The sequence below is a fragment of the Rattus norvegicus genome, chromosome 1 (assembly GCF_036323735.1).
Source record: "Rattus norvegicus strain BN/NHsdMcwi chromosome 1, GRCr8, whole genome shotgun sequence".
Lineage (NCBI taxonomy): Eukaryota > Metazoa > Chordata > Mammalia > Rodentia > Muridae > Rattus > Rattus norvegicus.
Window position 1 is genome coordinate 174,219,842 of NC_086019.1, and position 9,824 is coordinate 174,229,665.

The 9,824-nt window shown below is 44.4% G+C and overlaps 1 pseudogene; it reads right to left on the bottom strand.

The window, feature by feature from the left end:
* Positions 1-3,028: 3,028 nt before the first annotated feature.
* Positions 3,029-4,564, bottom strand: Kpna1-ps9 (karyopherin subunit alpha 1, pseudogene 9; annotated as a pseudogene).
* Positions 4,565-9,824: the final 5,260 nt, after the last annotated feature.

A 9,824-nucleotide genomic window follows, 5' to 3' on the forward strand; every position in this document is an offset into this window, starting at 1 on the left:
GTGTGCATGTGTGCAGATGTCTGTGGCGTCCTGAGAAGAGAGCCATATCTCCTGGAGCTTACAGAGTGTGTAAGCCATCCAAAATGGGTTCTAGGAGCTAAACTTGGATCCTTTTCTGGAGCACTTTGTGCTCTGAACCGCTGAGCAGTGTCTCCGGCCCCAATAAAGTATGGTTTTGAAAAGGCGTCTCTGTCCATGGAGAGACGGAGACTGAGGTGGGATGAGGCCGTGGGTATAGGGTAAGAGACCGCTGCAGGGAAGTTAGAAAGACTGGAGGAGAGAAAGAGTGAGAAGGCAACGGAGACAGGGGATTAACATTTTTCTGATTTACTTAACTGAGAAATAATTTTTGAATACACAATTTCCTCTTTAGTAGCCACAGGAGTTTAGTTCAAGATTCTCTCAGATAGATGTAAATCTTTGGATGGCCTGGCCTATTTATTTGCCAAATGTTTAGGCTAGCATAAGATGTAATGGGTTTCATCATGCCATCTTCAAACATATCCCAGCTTTTTATATAAAATGCTTTAGCATTCGTGTAAAACAAACCTTTGATGGACTTTTAATTTGAAGTCATCTTTAGGTGTAAATATTACATAAGTAGTTGCTAGACTCTCTAGCTTAGGGAATAAAAACACGATTATCTGTACATATTCAGTATACATGAAGTTAAACTTTGTTCTTTCCTCCCTCCATCCCTCCCTCGCTCCCTCCTCTCTCCCACCTTCTCTGCCCTCCCCCTCCATCCTCCTCCCTCCCTCCCTTCCTTTTTTATTTTCACCTTTCTTGGCAAGACAGGTCTTGCTAAGCCCAATCTCTTCTCACTTGAGCTCACTGTATAACCCTGGCTACCTTCAACTCCACCCCACCCCCACCTCCAGCATCCCAAGTTCTAGGGTTACAGACATCAGCCATCATGCCTGGTTTATTTTTGTTTGTGGTCTTCCCTCAGTATTCCCCATCTGCATTCAGTTGACTGTGAAGATATGAAACATGTGCACCTGGAGGGCAAAACTGTCGTCTTTATCATGTACATGGTGTTTTGAATATGTGTACTTTGTGGAACAGCTAAATAAGGTGATATATATATATACATATATATATATATATACATATATATATATTACATACATACTTTTTTGTCACGTTTAAAGGGTTAAAAATATACTCTTGCTCAGTAGTGGTGGCACAAACCTTTAATCCAGCACTCAGGAGGCAGAGGCAGATGAATTTCTGTGAGTTTGGGGCTAGTCTAGTCTACAGAGCAAATACCAGGACAGCCAGGGCTACACAGAGAAACTCTGTCTTAAACAACCGAATATATGCTATGCTATTTTCTGAGGACTCTATTGGGTAGCCTGGGAAAGCACTGTGGAGATGTTTGTCCCACTTTGCTCTTTGTAGAGTTCTGTCACATTACATGAGGCCAGAGCACAGCTGTCACACACACACACACACACACACACACACACACACACACATGCATGCACGCATGCGCTAAAGACAGCATTCTTTGGCCTGCTTAGAAGACTCCTGGGTAAGTGCTGATGTAATTTGTTTTTTTCAGAAACTATAACAAGCTTCTGAGTTAAGCATTTGCTCAGCTGGTCTTTGCCAAAGATGGCAGGTGCTTTATGTCACTGCCTGTTGACTATGGCTGTGCTCATGCTCTGAACCTCAAAGACGCAGCTGTTCCAAGGTAAAATGAACTACACCAGAGGTCTGGAAGGGTCACATTAGGTATCCTGGTCTTCAGATGATACGGTTGATAGAACCAGGAAATGACAGCTAGTTCAGACTTCCACTGTGCCCAGGCACACATGTCCTCAGTGTGGTCATAGATGTTTTAATTAGGATGTTCTATTTGTTTGAGTCATAGGAATGCAAATTCTAAGTTATCTTGTGTCTCTCTTTTGCTACAATGTGAGGCTCAGGCAGGCAGCAGCCTCTGACTTACTGATAGTCATTTGCCTGCCTCTTAGCACAAAGCCAGGCACAGAGGGCCCCAGGGCAAACGTTTATGAGACAGACAAGCTCGTGTGATGACTCCCAAGTCCTCTCTTTCCTAATTCTTAACACTCCTTGGCACAGGCGCCTGCTCACCACAGGTGTCTCCTAAGAGCTTATGTCCCAATGTTTCCTTCTCATCCTGGAGACGGAAGCTCACTTTGAACGTGGCTCTATTGTTTGTCCGGTTTAATCTCCAGCTGAATGGGGGCAATTGGCTGCGAGCTCAGGCAGTCTGCACACTGTGTGTTTTTGTGATCTGTAACATTTCCTTCCAGATCAAGTATGGCCCAGGCATGACAGCAAGAGCCAACGTATCCAGAGTAGCTAGGATCCTACGTTTCAGCTTCCCTACCTACTGGTGTCGCTTGCATTATGATGTCCACAGAACCCCACTTTTCTCTGTCCAGAAAGAAAGTGGATGGAACAAAGTGTAGGTAGGTGAGACTGGACCTGAAGATATTGGATTCTGGGTCTAGAGAGATGATTCAGTGGTTAAGAGCCTGGATCGTGTTGTTTTGCAGATGATCTACGCTCAGTTCCTAGCTTCCATGTCAGAAGGCCCACAACTGCCTGTAACTCCAGCTCCAAGAGGTTTACTGCTTGCTTCTAGGCCTCTCCCTAGACACCTGCACGCACATGTGCATATTCCCCCACCCCAATTAAAAATGATATAAATTTAAAATAAGGTTTTTGGATCCCCTTGATGGAGAAAGTAAAACAAAGTGACCCTTTCATTTATAACTTGCAAATGGTTTTGTCTCCTAAGAGAGGAAGTGTCTAGAGAAGTGCTTCCTATGGGAATAATATTCTTTTTTTTTTTTTTTTTTAGAAAAACGGAACTTAATCTTTATTTACAGGACACGACAGGGTATGAAATTCCAGATAGAAATAGACTCAGAGGACAGCTTCATAGAGTATGTAGTTTGTAACCTCTCAAGTACGGTTTCTTTTGTAAAAAGTGTTACAGTAACAAACCACATTTAAAAAGAGTTCTTAGTAGAGAAACGCTAAGACAAATTTATGAGAACACAGCATAGCACAGCACATAGCTAACAACTTTGTGCTTTGGCTGGACATTAGACGTTAAAGGCCCAGGAGCTCCGTCCTGAACTTGGAAGGCAAAGCCTTCAGAGGTAGTTTCTGGCATATTTTAATCTTCCTCTTCATCCACTGAGAAGTGCTTCTCAATTAGGTTCAATGAGGCCTTGTATACAGACTCGTTCTCGTGGCTCCGTAGTGCTTCAGTTTTCTCCAAGCCTCCACATTCCTCAATCATTTTACTGAGTTTTTCTGTCTCACCTAGTTTCTCGGCAGCCTGATAGATATTTGAAATGGCATCAAGAGTAGCCTGAATAATCTTGGAATCTTTTGCCCTCAAGAGGTTCATCAAAGGTTCTATTATCCCACAGATACACAATCAGTTCAACAGTCCTGCCGCTGGTATAGTTGGTTATAGCCCTTGCAGCTTCCTTCTGTGTCTTAAAGTCTGCCTTAGAGAGGACACCAACAAGAAATGGGACAAGGCCGTGATTCACCACTTGCTGTATGTGGTCCTGGTGTCCGGCTGTAATGTTCGACATTGTCCCTGTGGCCTCCTTTGGAATATTAGTTTTGGGGTTTGTTAGCAGGCTGGGAAAGCCTGCATCTATCACTTTCTGAGTCTGTTCATCTGTTCCGGTGACAATATTAGTGCCGGTGTCACAATGGCAGTTCAGTAGCTCCAAGAAGCTTTACAAGTTGGGGGACAACTCCTTTCTTCACAACCATCTCAACGCACTCACTTGGACCATCAGTCAGGTAGGAAATGGCCCAGCAGGAATCTGCTAATACTTCTGGATCGTTGAACTAAAGTAGGAAGGATCTGCTCAACAGCATCTAAGGTGGGTGCAGGATTCTTGTTTCGACAAAGGTTTGAAAGTGTCCAGGTAAGATTCTGTAAGTAACCACACGCCAAGGATGACAGATCAGGAACTGCAGGAAGTGCCAGCAGTGGGTCAATTACACCATGTTTGATAACTACCTCTCGGAAAACTGAGCCATCGCCTGCAATGCTTCCAAGAGCCCATACAGCTTGCTTGCTGATGTGAGCATGGGGAGATGCCAAGAGAGAAACAAATGCTGGGATAGCACCTCCGTCCACCAAGCAGATTCAAACTGAATGGGACTGCAATCAGTTTTGCCCAAGAAGGACACAAAGTTTGGGATCAAACCAGCTGGGATGATTTTGTCTATAGGAGGCTATTTCTCTCTAGAAAGCAATTTCCGAGCAGCTTGAGTAGCTTTCCAAACTGTTACTGTTTATGCCTTTAACAATGTCCCCAACAGACCAATTTATGGTACCCTGGTTGTTTCGGTTTTCTTGTAGTGGAGAAGTAGCATCATCAGGAAATGAGCTGACGTTTCTCCTTTTCTGCATCTGGTCGTCTTTTTTAGCTTTCCTAAGTTCCACATTGATGTCTATTCAGCGGCGCCACACTTCTGTACTGTCTTTCCCCTAGTTCTTGACTCTGTTAAGCCGGGCAGCTGTTGAGTTAGCATTCTCATTGGTGGACATTGCAGGAACAAGGAGGAAGGAAAGCTGCACTGCTGGTTCAGACTTCCACGAAAGTCGTTTCAGGGCTTTCAAGCTGCAGGTTGGCGGCTGTCGAAATGTCCACTAGCCCTCAGCCCTCAGACTAAGTGCCAGGAGTAATATTCTTTATTATTAAAAATCACAAATAAATAAAAATATTGCATATCAAAATTAACCATACCCAAAGTCTATAAAGGTAATGAACTTATATACAGTTAGGACTGGCGTTAAAAAGGGAGGCCCTGAAGCTCTGCATTACATTTTACACTTTCAGCATGAAATATATTTTATGCACATATCCACCATCCAAACCCAAAGAGTTCATGCAAATTACATTAATAATTAAAAAAAACCTTTGATTTCCTTCTTTTTGAGGTATGGTCTCACAAGTTAGCCTTGGTTGACCTGGAACTTGTTTTGTAGACCAGGCTGGCCTTGAATTCATAGCGATGTGCCTACCTCTACCTTCTGAGTTTGGCATAAAAGGCATACACCACCATGCTTGTCTATTTGTTTTTATTTTTATTTTTTTAAGACAAAGTTAGCTGCAAGCCATGAACTCCTAACCTTCCTGCTTCTACTTCCCAAGTGCTGGGATTACAGCTGTGAACGAACCCATACCCAATGGTTTTCCTGCTGTGGGGGTGAACCCAGGACTTTTTGCTAGGCAAACAACTGTGCTGGCTATGCTCCACAAAAAGCCAATAAACAAACCGAGCCTGAACCTGGAATGAGGATGATCTGATAACTTGGTTCTAAGAACCTGCAACTTTTTACTTTGCAAAATTAGGTTAGTCGTTGACATGAATTACAGAGTTGGCTTTTCCAAATGGCCCTGACCTAGATTTATGTCGTTGCTGTGATAAAACACGCTGACCAAAAGCGTCTTAGGGAAGAGACAGGTTTATTTCACTTCCAAATCACAATCTGTTGTTGAGGCAGGAACTCAAGACAGGAACCTGCAGCCGAAACTGTGGAGGAATTGCTGTTTAACATCTTGTCTAACATCCTTAAATATGTATAAGTTTAAGGTCTATGTCATAGGGATGGTGCCTCCCACAGTGGACTGGGCTCTCCCACATCAATCATCAGTCAAGACAAACTCCTCATAGACAGGGTCATGGGTCAGTTTATAACTGGTAATTCTTCACCTGAGGCCCCCTCTTCCCAGGAGACTTCGGGCTGTGTCAGGTTAACACAGCACAGGTTCCTTCTCGGAGTAGGGTTTGTTTTCCAAGTATGTATTTAAATAATCGGTTATCTCTCACTTTTAGTAACTCTCTAATGGGTAAGTCATCCTTTGGTCACAGGAGCTAGGAAATGCACATAACTGGTAAACAGTGTAACCCTGATCACAGACTCAGACTTAAAAAGAGAATAAGGAAAAAACCCGTAGCTGAATCTATCGGCGATTGTTAGTACCATAAATGTAGTGTTCTGTGTCTAGATGCTTGCTCTGGTATCCTTTAGAAGCTGGATATTTCCATGAAATGCACACTTCTGTTCTCAGGCCACTGGGAACAAGATCGGTCCTAAAACAGAAAAAGAAAGATGTGGAATACGGGCCTTAGGCTAGAGTGTGCAGAAGTTGCCACCTTTCCCCGAACCTCAGGATTTGGGGGAATCAAGAAAATTTCCATTTTTAGGAGGTAGTTGGCCCTGGCTTCAGGTCTGGTCATAGCAGAAAGGAATGTGGAGGCCACTCTAGGACCCAGGGAATCTGAACAGAGGGATTTGCTTTGAGATTCCCTGTGTTGTAATTCTCTCCTCTCCAATTGTTTACTAACGAATTGTTGAGTCTCAGCCCAGCGTGGGTTATCGCAAAGGGAAGTGGTGCAGTCTGTACAGCCTCATGCTGGGGCAGGAAGGCTAGCTCGGGCAAGTTGGATTCTGAGAGGAGCAGGTGTTTGGACATAAGAATCTGTGACATGGAGCCGGAGTCATGGCAGAGGCAGAAAGAGCGGGAGACTTGCCTGGAGTTTGTAGGCATTCCCCAGGGGAGCTTGGTCAAAGCACGCACATCTTGAAATCAAGTATGAGGAGACTCGGGTTGCTGTGATGTGCAGTCAGAAGGTGCATGAGTTTACAAGGTGGTGAGGTCTAACTCGGGCTTCATCAGGGCCCTGGGTTAAGCCATATTTCTGTTAGGGAGCTACTGTCCCCTGGGCCTCACTAAACATTGCCACTGTGGTGACCCATGGGAAGTGAATTGATGGATCTCTGAGGTGCCTGCTGCCTTAGATGTTCTAGGAGTTTGTGGGGTGCTAGAGGCCCTGCTAGGGTCAGTCTGGTTTCCACCAGATTCTCCTCCTCCCCCATTCTCCTCTTTCTCATGTGTTTTTTCCCTCTGGCATGAAATGTGGGGCAATATTGGAATATTTGAGCACATGTAGCCAGAGCAATGCTGTAATCCGTTCGGAGTCTTTCTTAAGTGGAGAGTCTTGTATTTTAGATAGTCACATTCCTGGAAATTATGGCTCTGAGGCCTCTCTGACTGCAGGAGGGGAAACTCCAATTTAGGTTGTGACATGCTGAGAAATTTTGGAACTTTTCTTTTAAATGTAGGGGAGACAAACCAGAAGAAACATAAACACAACTTCAGTTTCAAAATAGCAAAAGAATACATAACTTTCTTGAAATATATTCATCGAACAGGCCAGGCCATGTTAGAGGACAGACCACAGAACTGTGTGACAGAGTTAATTTTCCAAAGATCATCACTGCGACTCTCATCTGCCTCATGTCTGCCTTGGATGATACTTCGACGTTGTGCACTCCGTTTGAAAGATGGGGTCTACCATCCATTTTCTTGAATCAGCAACTTTGTAACTTTGAGGAAAGTAATATTATGGAATATGTGTGTGTGTGTGTGTGTGTGTGTGTGTGTGTGTGTGTGTGTGCGCGCGCGTGTGTCTGGGGACTGAACTCAGAACTTTGTGTATGCTTAGCAAATGTCTACCATTGACTTACATGCTCAGCTCTGTATGTGATTTCTGAGTCTAGGCCATCAATGGTGATGTGATAATATAGCTTCTGCCTGTTTTTCGAATTTAATTAATTAATTCATCAAGCTTGTGTATATGTTTGTATGTGTGTGCATCCACATACATATTTGTGTCCACGGAGGCCAGAGGTCAACCTCAGGTGTTCCCCAGGCACTGTCCACTTGGTGTTTTGAAACAGGCTTTCTCATTGGGACACGGGGCTCCCCAGGGTGGTCAGTCAACAAGCGGGCTGCCGAGTCCTTATGTCTCTGTCTTCCTAATGATTGAGGTTAAAGGGAAGCACTGCATGCTTTTAAATGCGTGTACTGGGGTTCAAACCCAGGTGCTCAGGCTTGCACTGCAAACACTTTGCCAACTGAGCCGTCTGCCCAGAACCTTCTGCCCTTTCTATGGGGTATCACTCTTGGAGCTTGTATTAGATACCTGTTGCTCCATAAAAAGAAGGGATTCCAAAGCATCAGCGTAAGATAATATACATTATTATTCATTCCACTATTCGTCTGAGCTAGGAATTCATGGTTCTCTGATTCAGGACCTGTCACAAGGCTGTAATTGAGGCTTGTGAAAGGGCCTGGGGAGGAGATCTCATGTGAAAGTCCAGATGGACACTAGATCCTTTCCAAGGTCACTTTGGTTTGAGGGGAAGATTCACTTCTTTGTGGTTTGTTAAGCTGAGGGCCTTAGTTCCCCCTGGCTGTCGAAGCCTTTTCAGTATGGCAGCTTGTTTCGTTGAAGCTAGCAAGAGTGATGGAGAGAACTAATTCGTCACAAGCCTTTGTAATTTAATGATGGGAAAACAATTCTCTCATTGTGGCCACGTTCCACTGGTTAGCTGCAAGTTACTCAGGGGATGGGATCACACAGGCTGTAAGTCCCAGCAGGTAGGGGTCTTTGGGGACGATCTTTGAGGCTTCTTACCACAGAAACTAGCCACTAGGTTGTGAGAAAATCAGAGAGGGGGAGGGGTACAAATACTAGACAGATGAGTAAAAGAAAGAATCAGCAGTTAATTCCTGAATCCTGAATTCTGTAATCCCCAGCCGCGGAGGCTCTAGACACTCTGGACTAATAACAGCTGTCCTTGTCATGCCCTCTGTAATTCCTGACCTTAGCAAACCCATGTTGTTTTGCACTACTAGCTAGTATCTGAGACAATCCACATGTCTTGAAGTTTCATTGTTACCTAGTTGGACCGCAGGAAATGCTCACTGAGTGGTTTTGGCAATTAGGTTAAAGTTACAGTTGAGCCTAGTTTACAGCCTGAGAATACTTTGGGAGTTTACACAAGTCTGAAGACCTTGAAATTCTCACTCGTTGCAGGCACGATTTTGGCCCGTCAAGTAACAACAGTATTTCACTTTGGGCCTCTTGCCTCTAATAGCAGTCTATAAAATGCCTTTGAAGGCACAGGGTAGTTCAAGCTTCCCTGGTTTGGATTCAGCTGAGTTGTCATGGCCAGGGTCACTTTTGAGTGAGGTAGGATGTTCTAAACATCTTCATTGCTCCATTTTGAATAAGGCAATCATTGCTCTTGGTCTGGCATGAGTTATGTATCAGAACAATTGTGTCCATTTTCTGTGTTACTTTTTCTCTTTGTTGTGACAAACACCCAATCGAGTCAGCTTAAAGGAGGGAGCATTTATTTTGCCTCACAATTTGAGGAGACACAGTCTACCACAGGGGAAGGCCTGGTGGCAAGAGTGGATTATGATTGTGCTGCCACATGACACAACCAGGAAGCAGAGCTGTCAACCTGTCTAGGCTATACCCTTCTATCTCTGCTTCTATGACTCCACCTCTGCCAGCCAGGCCTATGGCCAAGGGTTCTGCAAGTCCCCGAAGAGCAACCAGCTGGAGATGCAGCTCAAACACAGTGCCTGTGGAGGACACTTCACATTCAAGACATAACGTTTTCTGTGTATTCGTGTGTACCAAAGCGAAAGAAGTCTTGAAGAACCCTAACAACTGACATTAGAATTCTTCCATAAGAGGGAAGGGGCTTTGAAAAAATATTGATAAAGAAGCATCAGGGTCACAAGAATGGCATCTTGACATGGACACTGGAGAGATTAACAAGAGAAAATAACAGGGGGAACGAGGGAAGTGGAGCAGGGAGAGCTGCATGTGGGCAAGGCTGCCACAATGGTAGACAGCCAATAGGGAAACCATCATTGGGGTTGTCTCCAGGGCCTGAAGAGAACAGGAATGCATAGTAGGACTGTGGCTTGTCTGTTGTC